General features: G+C 45.3%; 1 protein-coding gene across 3 annotated transcripts in view; it reads left to right on the forward strand.

The window, feature by feature from the left end:
• Window positions 1-620: 620 nt before the first annotated feature.
• Window positions 621-12,644, forward strand: part of NT5C2 (5'-nucleotidase, cytosolic II) — a 60,305-nt gene continuing 48,281 nt past the window's right edge. The window contains exon 1 of one of the 3 annotated variants that reach the window (XM_071564354.1): window positions 621-693. The gene's annotated coding sequence lies outside the window, so the exon portion shown is untranslated. Of the gene's footprint in view, window positions 694-4,516; window positions 4,538-9,195; window positions 9,289-12,644 lie in introns of those variants that run through there. The other 2 variants (XM_071564356.1, XM_071564355.1) reach the window with 2 other exon arrangements.

Raw genomic sequence — 12,644 nt, forward strand, 5'->3', positions numbered from 1 at the left:
GCTGGTCCAGTCACTGGGCACCACCAAAAAGAGCCTGGCACCATCCTCTTGGCACCACCTTTGAGATATTTCATATAATCACAGACTCAGCTAGGTCAGAAAAGCCCTCTGAGACCACTGAGTCCAACCTTTGACCTAACACCACCTTATCCACTAGACCCTGGCACTAAGTGTGACATCCAGTCTCTTCTTAAATACCTTCAGGGATGGTGACTCTGCCACCTCCCTGGGCAGCCCATTCCGATGCCCAACCACTCTCTCCGTAAGGAACTTCCTCCTCATGTCTAACCTAAACCTCCCGTGGCGCACCTTAAGACTATGTTCTCTTGTCCTGGTGCTGGTCGCCTGGGAGAAGAGTAGGATGCTCTCCCCGCTACAACCTCCCTGCAGGTAGTTGTAAGCATTAATGCGATGCCCTCTCAGTCTGTTTTCCCCAGACTGAACGGGCCCTCCTCGGAGCAGGGCCCCCTGCCCGCTGCTGCCCGCAGCCCCCTGCCCGCCCCCGGGCCCCGCTCCGGCCGCGGCCGCCGCGCACTTTGGGGACGGTCCCTGGCTGTGCGCGGCGCGCGCGGCTCGCACGCTCCGCCGGTCCCTGGCGCGCGCGGGGCGGGGCGCGGGGCGCGCCTGCGCGGTGCGGGCGGCGCGGGCGCTGCGGCAGTCGGTGCGGGGCAGAGCCACCGAGCGCGGCGGGAGGTGAGAGCGGCCGCGGGCGCGCGCGGGGCGGGGGCGCGCGCGGGGGTGTGTGTGTGCGGGAGCGCGTGTGTGCGGGAGCGCGCGGCGGGAGCGCGCCGGGGTCGGTGGGGCGGGGGGCGGGTGAGGGGTGGGCAGCGCCCCCTCCCCTCGGGGGCGCGCCCCGGCCAGGGCGGGCTGTGTGCGCGCGCGCGTGTGTGTGTGTGTGAGAGAGAGAGAGAGAGTCTGCCCGCGGCCGGGGCCGGGGCTGGGGAGGTGCGGGGAGACCCCTCGGGGCAGCGCCCGCCGCTCCCGCTGCCCTGCCCCGGCAGCCGCCTCTGCTGCCCCGTCCCGTCCCGGGCAGGGCGGCTCCCGCCGTGCCTCACCCCCCGAGCGGCCCCCGTCCCCGGTTCCGTGCCCGCTCCGCCGCCAGAGCGCCGGGACGGTGCGTGGGCAGCGCCGGGACCCGCGCCCCGTGCCCGCGTTTCCGCCTTCCTTCCGCCCCACGTGCCGCGGAGGGTCCCGGTGGCGCTTCCCGCTCAGCGGCCCCGGGACAGGCGGGGAGAGGCGATCCCAGGGAAGAGCCGGTCCCGGGCGGGCAGCCTTGGATCCGGGCGAGGGTTCATTGTCACCGCTCCCTTTCATTGGAGTAGCTCTTGGCATTCGGGCTGTGTCAGGCAGGAGCTGATAACCCAGAGCCAGGAGCGAGGCACCAACCAAGCAAATAAATAAATAAATACACGAAACCAGTGCAAAACTGCTTTGCTCGCATTTTGCACACGCCTTTTTTCTTTTTTTTTTTCAATCCCTCCTTTCTTGCCAAAAATAATGTTGCAAAATGTATGGTGCAAACAAACCTACACCGGTTTTCTGATAGACCAGATGACTTAATACGACAGTACTGCTTCTTGTAGCACAGGCAGTTTTGAAAATTCCTGGAACTGCTGAGATTATGAAACCCTCAAGTTTATTCCCTTGCATGTGTTTCTGAAGGCTGCCAAGCTGGATCTTTTTTGACACGGTCTTGAGAACATTCCTCCCAAGATGTAATCGCTCATGGCTTAAAATGGTTTTTTTTTTAGCTCTGGAAGATTTATTATTTGAACCTCAAAGATTGCAAAATGCTCTCTAAGTAGTCACTTGGAAACGTCTCCCTCTTACCTATCCAAGTGGAGCCCTTGTGTCAGTTTAGAATAAGATCGTCACCCACTGAAATATGTTGTATTGATCCATGGAACTGTCACTAGTGACTAAAATGAAATTCTGAAGGTTTTCAGGTCCTTTCAGGTGCTACATGGTTTCACTGAAAACCAGAAACAAAACTCAAAACTGCATTTTGGTCTTAGGTTCAAGTGCTGAATTTGTAGTTACAGCAGTGAGCAAAAACCCCAGTGTTTTACTTGCAGACCGATCAGCTTAGCTCAGGAAGTCTGTCACTGTCCCTGGCAGCCCCTGTCAACCTAAACATATTTTGGAGTGAAACTGCTGTTTAAAATAATCTATTGCCATAAGTCCAGAGAGCAAAAGATCGTTCAGGAACCTGCTGGTTTGATTAACAGCAGTTGGGGTTTGTTCAAGCATAGACGTAGTTTCATTATATAGCACAATACAACCTTTACTCTGTATAGCGTCATTCAAACGAATTGTATGGCAAAATGCACCACCGAACTGCATTTAGAATGGTCCATTGAATTAAGTACAATTGCTGAGAGAAATGGGCAGAAAAACTGTAAGAATGGGAGAGATGTTTTCAGCTGAGGTTTGAAATTAACAGCCTGTTGGTGTATTTGCACTGGTAGCATTAGTGTTATACGCCCATTTTAGGATATACACTAGCAAAAATCAGATGCGGGCTGACATTTTCCCAGGCAAATCTCCAGTTTGTAGGCAATTTTTAATCATAGTAATGGTAATGGTGATGATAATAATATCCCTCTTGAATTGTTTCTCCTTGTCATGTTTGATTCCTAATATAACTTGTATTGAAAGCTAATAAACCCTTTCTAAAATCACTAGAAATATTTACCCTAGACTTTTTTTAACTTTCAGGGGAATTTTTTTTTTGAAAACCAGCAAGCTTAGTGTGGTGTTTACTGGTAGACACTGTGGTATTGTGCTCTTTGGGGAAACATTGAAAGGAGAGTTTTATTTCCTTCAAAAATATACAAGTGTATTATTTTTGCCTCAAAAGTAGAAGGGAAGCAAACAATTAAAAAAGTTTTACTGATGCTAATTGAAGAAGCAGATAGGTTTTTTTCTTCTCATCATAACCATTATTTGCATTTCAACTTAATAAAGAAATGCTTGTTGAAAACTGGTAGATGGATGGGTAGCTTGCAGCAGAGCTGTTATCTGGGGATGGTGTGGGCCAGCTGCAGAGTGGGTTTGTGGTGCTCCAGGACAAGCTGAGATGGGCTGCAACATTTGAATCCTGCAGGAATTGTAGATACTGAAATGCATGGAGGTACAGGAAGAAAGGCTGACCTCAGCTCTTCCCTGAAAATCTTGAGCAAGAGACAGAAGCAAGGTCCTGCAGTTGTACTCAGTGAACCCATTATTTTGTGGGAATTTGAAACTGGGGAGTGCTGTGGGGTCTGGGTGGTTCAGTGCCATTGCTTGGGCACGGGTCACAGTCCTACACAAAGTTACCACACAGAAGCTGCTTGGCCTGGGGAATGTGGATTAATGATCTCCAGCCAGCCTGCAGTGGAAAGTTGTCATAGGAACTGGCTTGCTATTCGACAGGCCTGTGCCTTATCTTCTCTCCTTTGAAAGAACACCTCAGTAAACTAATCATCTCAGGATAAGAAATACTCACATGCCATCCAGCGTAACCCCCCAAAAAGAGCAGGGCTGTGCCCGAGGGAAGCTGAGGACAGCACTGCACTCAGCAGGGCACAGCCTGGGTGATGTACTTTGGGATGAGCTCGCAGAGCCTGCTCTGTGCCAGGTCCTGCCTTGGGGTGGCCCACGAACACTCAGTGTCCTGATATAAAACAGCTGTGGCTGTTTTAGCAGCGAGAATAATAGGATGGAAAATGGAACAGAATGTGCCCAGGAGTGGAAGCCTTGCCTCACTCTTTGGGACATGTTTGGGATGAGTTTTTTTCCAACTCAGCACATGGTAATTCCTTGCTTACTGTCTGTACTGCATCTCTTTCTAAAATTTTATTTAGAGTGTCAGCAGCATGAATATAATTTGCAATTCAAGTCTTCAAAAGTTGGCTATTCTGTTCTGAAGTGTGTCCTATTCTCTATGACTATCTTCAAAGTGCACATTGATATAAATATTTCCTACTGTAAAATGTGTGTTTTGAGCTTGTACTACCAAAGAAATTACTATGTGCCATGATTATGATACTTGTTGCGATGAGCTGTGCTTTGCTTTTTAATCACTATGGCTCCTTAACTGAAATGATTCCTAAAACCTTGGACTCTGCACGTAGAGAGCATGTGTAACATGAGTTTGCTTTCTTAACACAACCATGGAGTGGCTTGTAATCATAACACGGATTGAATCCAGCACATACAATAAATAGAACTAAATGTACGGTAAATAGACCTTAAGCAACATCTGGAAAAAATTGCGTGGGTATTGAAGGTAGCCACTGTAAGCAATTGATGATCTAAACCCACCTACATAAATCTAATCACTAAGTCTTGCATGTGTCTCTGCATGTGTTTGCAGGGCTGAAAGGATGCTGGGGAGACCTGCCTGTATGAAGCCAAACTAGGAGAAACACATTTTTTGTATGGCAGCATGAGATCAAGGAGGGAGCCCGAGTAATTCAGCCTAAAAAACCCACAGCAGTCTGTCGAATCTTTACTGCAACCTGAATGTGTAACAGTGTGTGCACCACACTGTAAGGTCAGAAGTGTATTTGCTCTTATTTCCTGAACAGTTGGGTCCCCAAATGTAGGAGCAGTGAGTGGCTGTGTGCCAACACTCCTAGTCCTGCTTTTTCAAGCCTAGGTAGAGGCTAAACTTGTGGCTTGCAGGTGACCTTAATTTATCATCCTCCGGGCATAAGAACTGCTGTGGGATTTACTGGCACGGCCGCCCCTTTTTAGGTGGTTTCTTTAGAGATAACATTCTGACTTAACTGGGGAGGTTGGAAACCCCACTGTGATCATCTGCATGCTGCCTTCTTGTAACACCTAAGGAAGAAAACAAATGGGTTCTTACCCTGTGCATTGTACCAGCTAAAACTGACTTAAATTCTGCAAAGGTGTGAGTCCATCAGATACGGACATCAGGAGTCACAGTAATGAGGTATCTGTAGAAATGATGCTGGGACATGAGCGGCCTGTTGGTTTCTCTTTTGGAACTGAAGAATGCGTGGGCAGATCTTCTGTAGATGGGTGGAAGAAGAAAGGGGGGCCCGAGGAGATGTGATTCTTTTGAGATCTGAAGGTGGCTCCAAAGTGAAGTAAGTTAGTAGAAACAGATGTGTGGGAACAATGTGCTCTAGTACTGCTCATGTTGTACCCAGCCTGTAAATAAGAAGATGGTTGTGGTCACCATAACTACCATTCCGGCTCTTCTCACCACAAGTGATTTATTTAGAAACAAAAGCTCCTTGAAGTCATTATGTGGTCCAAACTTAGCTTAATTTAGTTGTAGAGTATTCACAGCTCCCAGCTGCATTTCAGATATTTTCAAAGACTTGCTATTTTGCATATATGCTTACTACAATAATGCCATTTAACCTTGCTTGGCACAATTGGTTCAGAGGAAGGGGTAAAACAGAGATTTCCTGTACATGTTTCTGCAGGAGGCTCTGAAGTAGAGTGGTTTTCCACTGTTTATTTAAGAGCAGGCCTTTGGATTAGTTGGCTTTGACCCAGCCCTTCCAGTTCTCCCTGTTAACATGGCATAATAGATAAAACACTTAAGATACATTCTTGCTAGATTTTCAGGAAGCAAGTTCTTGCTGAACCCTCCAGCAAGGTACACTTCCCCAAAATACTTTCCTGCTGGGGTGGTCCAGCTTTGGCAGTTTTGATGGCCAGATCTGGGTTGCAGGACCTTTCGGGTGGATTGTCCCTCTCTTATGTGACCTGCTGCCTTTCTCCTGGCAGCAGCTGCTGCCTGCACTGCTGTGGTAGGAGCAGCTGCATCCCAACTGTGTCCACTGACTTCAGGAGGAAGCATTTAGCTGTTCCTGCAGTGTTTGCTGCTGAAATCAGTATTTTTATCTCCTTTTGAGAATTGTAGCTGTGGATGGGAATCAGCTCATACTTTACTGCTTGGACAGTGTTCCTCTTGGTGTTTGCATCAAATATGGCACATCTGGCCATGATGTATAACAAGGGAAACTTTCTAGCTGTCTTCTGAAGTAATCTGGAAAGGAAGGTAAATTCCAAGATTGAAGCCCAGTGGTTTAGCATAAAGCATCCAGAGTTCTCTGGACTGAGCTGAACTCAGCGAGTGTTGAGGTTGATTCCTTGGTGGTGACCTGCACGTAGGCAAGCACGACGATTAATTAGGAACATGAGGTCAAAGAAGAGCATGCAAATGTTCTGCTCTCAGAAACCCAAAGAGGTGCTGAGTGAGATTTATGCCAGTGTTTTGTAATCATAACACAGCAATTACCAATAATAACATCTAAGAATAAGTGCTAGTGAAAGGCAGGCAGCTCAGGTAATTTTGGAAGTCAATAAACAGAATAGTTGCAATAAAAAATAAATAATCTTTTTATGTTGATGTCGTTTGCTTTCTCTGTCTCTGAGATGCCTTTTTTTTCCCCAAGGGAAAAGCTGAACATTTTGGCAAAGGTATTTCAAATGTTTCTCTCTGATCATTTTAACTCACCTTTTTGGATATTACTAAGCAATTCCATTTTAAGACTGTGCAGAGTTGTGTTTGGTCTTTGAAGTCAAAGGAAAGGGCTGCAAACTTTGGTGCCAAGTGTCCTGCTTAAATCATGTCTTTTCTGATAGCATATGCAGTGTTCACTGAGAGCTTTTAAGAAAGATGCCCATAATAGCTGCATAGTTGTTTCTTTTTTATTGCTTGCTCAGATCCACTTTTATAATGTTATTCTCAGTGTGTTCTTTTAGGTTGGGATCAGTTCATTCCCTAAAGAAAAAAATAGTTGAACATAAATTGCAGGTGCTCTGAGTATCAGTCAGCTTGGGACTGACCCTGAAAACTGCTCTTCCAGTTCAGTTCCTGTAGCTTTCCCATCGTTGAATACAAGTGGCTGAGTGAGGCTGGGAAGAGGAATTTCACATAGAAGCAAGGCCAGACTGGTAAATCATCCGGTAGTTCTGCTGTCTGGAAACTGAGGCAGGAGTCAGATTTCATTTTCCGTGTCAAGTCCCAAGCATCAGTCAGTGCACCAGTGATGTGTTTTAAGGGCAGGTCAGCAAGGTGGTGCCTGTTTTCAGTCTTTCAGTTTTTTGTGATGCTGCATTTCCTCATTGCTCTCCTTTGTTAAAAAAAAGAAAAAAGTAGAACATGGCCTAAAGGAAAGTACAAACACATGAACCAGGTCTCCACTGAAGGAAGAAGTGGTCAGCAGATATTTTCCACGGCAAGACTGCATCTCAGAGGGCTGGGTAGAGCTCTGCTAGGGAAAAAGGATAAAAATGAGTGTTTGTTGCCTAAAGCTATAAGTGGTTTGGGTAAGTAGACACAAACCCCGTCTTCTCCATCTTAAAATGCTTGCTCTGCCTGAAAGCGTGGCTCCTAAGCAGTGACTAGCATACTAGAGTAAGTATGTTAAAAATGTCATTGCTGGAATTACCAGCAGATGTGTGTGATATTTTAGGAGCAAATTTTATACAAATTGGAAAGAGTTTTACTTTCTGTGATGTGAGATGAAATATCTGTCTGTAGCCTTCAATAATATGGGGACTTCTTCACTTCTGATCAAGGGAAATAATGATGTAGCCTTTCTAAGAGTTAGTAAAAACCACCTCTGCAATTTAACCTTTCCTTTTCTTTCATGTGATAATAGATTAGGTAGGTTCTTAACCTCTTGTTTTACTTGTATTTTAACTTCTCTTTCAATATTGCACTGGCAGTTTAATAAGCCAAGGCCAAAACTCTCTGCTTGCTAAACTTGAGCAATCAGAAGGGAACAGATGATGAAAAACTAACACTGTTTTACTCATCTACCACTCACTTTTCTTCACAGACATGTAGTGAGTAGATATTAACAAAGACAGTAATAAAACGCACTTTGAGTCCTCATAAATCAATACGTGCTGGTGGGGTCAAGAATAAATATTGGAAAGGTTAGAACATGTAGAGAACTGTGTTACTGTGTTGTGACGCTCAAAGCAAGGCTGGGATTTTTTTTTCAATTGCTGATTTGAAAGCAATTAGAAGGAGGCATTTCTGTGGCTGTACAGGAGGCTTTGTGCTGGCTGGGCACATGGTCAGGTTTTTTTTTAGAGGCTACAGTAGGTCAGGTAACATGCTGAAAAAGAAGTCCTCAGTGAATCAGGGCCATTATACTACCCTGCTAGGGACAGGTGTTTTTAAAGGCATCTTGGAACACAGGGGATTCAAGCTGTTTGCTCATCCACAGCAGGAAAACAAGATTGTCCTGTTGAATGCATCTTCAAGTCTACATCAATGAGATATGTGAGGTTCCCTGAAGAGAGAAGTCCTGGACAGAGGGAAGGTTCAGTGTCGGGAACTCTCGGCTCTGGTTTTGGGATAACAGAGATGTGCTGATGATGCTTTCTTAGTTACATGTTAATGTTTTCTCACCCTTCAGGCTGACAGGTTTCTTCCAGGTTGCAGCTGATGGAGTAGGTCTGTCACATCATCGTGTTTCTTCTGAGAACTGCCCATGCTGAGACAAGCACAGAGACAGCACTATGTGTGTCCTCCTCTGCTCCTGCCAAGGAACAGTCTCCTGTGTCAGCAGGATTGATCTAACACTGAAAACCAAGGAACTGAAAGGCCCATGGAAAGATGACATTGTTTTCCCCAAATGAACTTAGTAGTTTGTCTTTTGCTTGGACAGGATAGTAAGAAAGAGGTTGGTACAGTTGGAAAACGGTTTAATGGAGGCCTTTGTAATCACTTGATAAAGCTGAGACAGTTAGGTTATCAAAGAGAAGCCAGAAACTTGGTGAGAGCTCAAAGTCATCATAGATATTCAGTTATTTTACTGATTAATTTAGTCATGTAGGTTGCCTAACAAAAGCTGTATGAGTTTGCAGTCTTTTGGAAGACCATGGGAATAATGCAGAGAAAGTATTCATAATGTTAATTTACTTGTAGAATTTCCTATAGTGATGCCTTGGTACTACACATCTTTGACGATTAAATGAGACTTGGGGGCTGATAACATCTAGGTAGGGACACTATTGTGCCTTTAGGACAGATTTGTAATTTCATTTGTAATCGGGCAGACTCTAATTACTATATTTGCCTCTAATTAAAAAAAACAGGTCAGAAAAGTAATGAATTGTGCTCTTTATGTGGAGGGACACTTCATGCTGGAAGAGCACTTCAAAACACCTACAGTCTTCATTTTCCCTGATTTTCCATCTTTGTCCTTGCCCAGCTGGTAGGTCTGTGTGTCTTGCTTCTCATCGACAAGGGACCGCTGTGTGGGACTGCATGGTGAAAACAGAGCACAGGAAAGATTTTGGGTACGTCCCTTTCTGATCTCCATGATGAGTGCTAAGTACCTGTCAGCCTCTGATTTGGGGAGAAAGAACATTTCTGTGTGGTTCATGTGAGGGGTACCTGTGGTTACTGAACTAGGAGGAATGTAGGGCCAGAAGGAAATTGTGCTTCTGGCCTTAGTGGGCATTTCAGGGGAGTGTTAGAGACAGCCCAGGGTTGACTTCAGTGAGCTGGCCCTGCATGCAGAAGGCTCTTACTAGATCAGCCTCAGGGAAGGCTTTTTGGAAGAGAGATGGATAACCATTACTAAGGACAAGAGTGGAAAGTCCATAAAATCTGTATTAGGCTAGTATTTGTCTGGAGCCCTGTATATTGGGATAGCAGAGAATCAAAATCTTCTTTAGTAAATGATTTCTGTATTTGCTTTTACAGTGCCCTTTACAGCTGAGGAGTATCATTATTTTGTCTTGTTTGTGTTTTGTGAACAAACAGCAAGCTGAAAATTGGCCAAGTTTCGCATATGAAGTCCATGACCTTGCTGGGTATTATCCTGGGTCTGGCTTAGTTCCACAGTCCTCAGCTCATGTTTTGTTTTTTTTTTAAGATGGGTTTACTTGTCAATGATCAGCCTCTTATTGGTGAGTAAGATCTCAAATACAAGAGAGACCAAGTTAATATATGACCATTTGGTAAGCTCTTTCCTTAAAGAAGCTGAGAGGAGAAGGAAATGATGCTGGAGAAGAAAACTGTCATCAGGGGAAGAAAAAGGTCTCACCAGTTTTGACAGAGCAGTTCTCAGAATTATTGAATTCTCTTTAGCTGTTGATCTCAGTGTTTATTTTCAATCCCCTTTTTTGTGAAGGAGGAGCCAGTGTTCCCCAGTTCTTTACTCAGCAGCATGTCCCTTGGCGAGGGTTGTGTCCAGAGTCCTGGGATGCAGGCTGACTACCCAGCTGGCTCTCCTTACTGGGGCTGAGCAGGGACTGCTTTTTGCCAAGGCTGGAGGGAGATGTTTCCAGCCTGCAGAGACAGTCCAGAGTCTGATTCTGCTGTCACATCTGTTTGTGTAGAGATGGCCTGTCCAGCATGGAAGAGGGTTAAAGTGCCTCTCAAAAAGTATCCTTATTCTTATTTTTGCTTTCAAAGATTAGAAAAAAGCCAGAATGATGTTTCAGTATCTTTACTTTTCCTGGAAAATATTAATGAAGCAGGGATGTGATCTTCAGAGAGGTTGTTTTACCAGTAAGCACAGTCAGTGAGGAAAGACAATAAAAATGTCCTCCCTCACCTTTGGTGTTCAGCAGATAAAGCAGACTTGCCTGTTTGGTTCTCCAGGCTGACCCCTTGCATGCTTTCGGAGGGGCTGTGCTGCTGATCGGGGCTGTGCCTGTCACATACTTTTTCGGTTGCTGCAGCACTTCTGGAAAGGCCCATTAAGTCAGTGTTTGCTTCCTGGAAGCACAGTGGAATCTAATGAAAAGCGTCATTGTTTTGAAACACTGTGCTCTGCTGCCAAAAGAGCTACTGTTGTATAATCCTTAATAGCAGGTTAGACTGGCAGTTGCTCCTTGGTTTGAAATTGGTATGTAGAGTGGTGGCTTCCCATTCTCTCTTCGGGGATTGCACGTCTCATCTTGTCTCTCTCTTTGGGAACTGTAACTCATACAGTATTACTGAGTTGGTAATAGTCTCTTACACGAGTTTGAAGACCAAGAGTGTTTCTTAGGGGTGACAGGCTGAAGGGAAAGGAAGAGAAACTGGCATTTTCCTTTGAGAAGGGGGAGCAGTGCTCCTGCTGATGAGTACTGGTGTTATGTTTGTCTGTTCTTGCTGGCACATTGTTCTGATGTAAAAGAACAGAGTTGAAATAAAAAAATTTATCTTGAATTTCCTTTCTGATTTGCAGAACTCAGCGTGTTCACTTCTGTGCTGACATTCTGCCTTTCATGATCTTTATATTAACCTGCAGCTTGGCTGGCACACTGTTGTGCCTCATCTTCCTAACAAGGATTTTAGTATTTGCAGGTATCATTCAAACACTGAGTTTATGTTATGGTGGGCATCGTTATCAAAGTTTACCACTCCCATTTTCAACTAAAGCAAATACATGGCAACTCTGACAAATATTTTTTTATGAGTAACTTAAAAATAATGACTTTGAGGTGGACTGTGTTACAGCAGAGGTATCAAATTCATCTCTAGTTTTTAATCTTCCAAGGCCCTGGGCGACCAGAGCAGTTGCTTACAGGAAAAGCAGCGTGACTGAAATATTTGAATTATGTTACATGTTTCTTACTGGAATTAACAGCTGGAATCAAAATGTAGTGAGAACATCCTCTTAGCCAGGTCCATGCTTGCCGTTGGCAGGCACTCAGTTGGACAGCAGTTTGGGAACTTCTGTGGCAGATGTTGCCACAGGCTGCTAAAGACCTTTTCCCAAGGAAGCGAGTTTCCCAGGGCCATCAGGTTGCACAGTTTATGTTGGTATTTGCTCAGAAGAGCCTTTGTTCATCCATTCACCTTTCTCTCCAGGTAAAACCGCTCTCTGGAGGTTCCTTTCCAATATTGTTTGTGCCTCAGCCTCATAGTCAGTGGCACACTGATGTATAAGGTGAGGAAGAGTTGCCTGAGGCACAATTCTCACTTTGACTGACCTGCTCTATAGCTCAGACTGTTTGACGTTCCTGCATTAATTCTTGACTCTGAAAAAAGGCTGATTTAAACACCCACACACACTTCATTTAGAGCCCTCTGATGCTGGGAAAAGTATATCAGAAATTTGTTGTTTCATCGCTAGCTGTCCTCTCTGTAAATATTTTTTTATTGGTTGATTTATTTAATTCCTGGTCACGGGCTCTTGTTCTGTCATTGCTAGACTGAGAGCCCTCCACAGTCAGGCTGCTTGCCTGTGTGTAAATTCTTCTAGACCATTTTCAGATCACCTGGTGAGCTGCTGTCTCTAAATTGGCTGCCTTCCACTCCAGCCTTACTCTCTCACAGCTGTATTCCTTCTCCATATGATCAACCTCGTTCTGAATGGGGACAGCTGGCTGATGAGAGTTTTCCAGCAGTGTCTGCAGCAGTGACACAAAGGGACATGGAGTCCTACTTGGTGGTCTTGTGCACCCAAGGATCATATATGACCTGCAGCTGCAGCATTTCTTTGAGAGCTCATGTTCACTAATTCTTCTCTGTGGCTTAGCTCTTGAACTTCTGGATCAAGCTTCACATTCCTCAAGCATGATCCTCCTCCTTATTTTCTAGTGCTGGGACAATATGGGGCACACTTGAGTTAGAAAAGTGGGGAAGTGGCATTCCCCCTAACAAACTGTGTGTGTAAGAATCTGTACATTGGAAATAATCAAAATGGTAATTCTGT

Source organism: Pithys albifrons, chromosome 9 (assembly GCF_047495875.1).
Source record: "Pithys albifrons albifrons isolate INPA30051 chromosome 9, PitAlb_v1, whole genome shotgun sequence".
Lineage (NCBI taxonomy): Eukaryota > Metazoa > Chordata > Aves > Passeriformes > Thamnophilidae > Pithys > Pithys albifrons.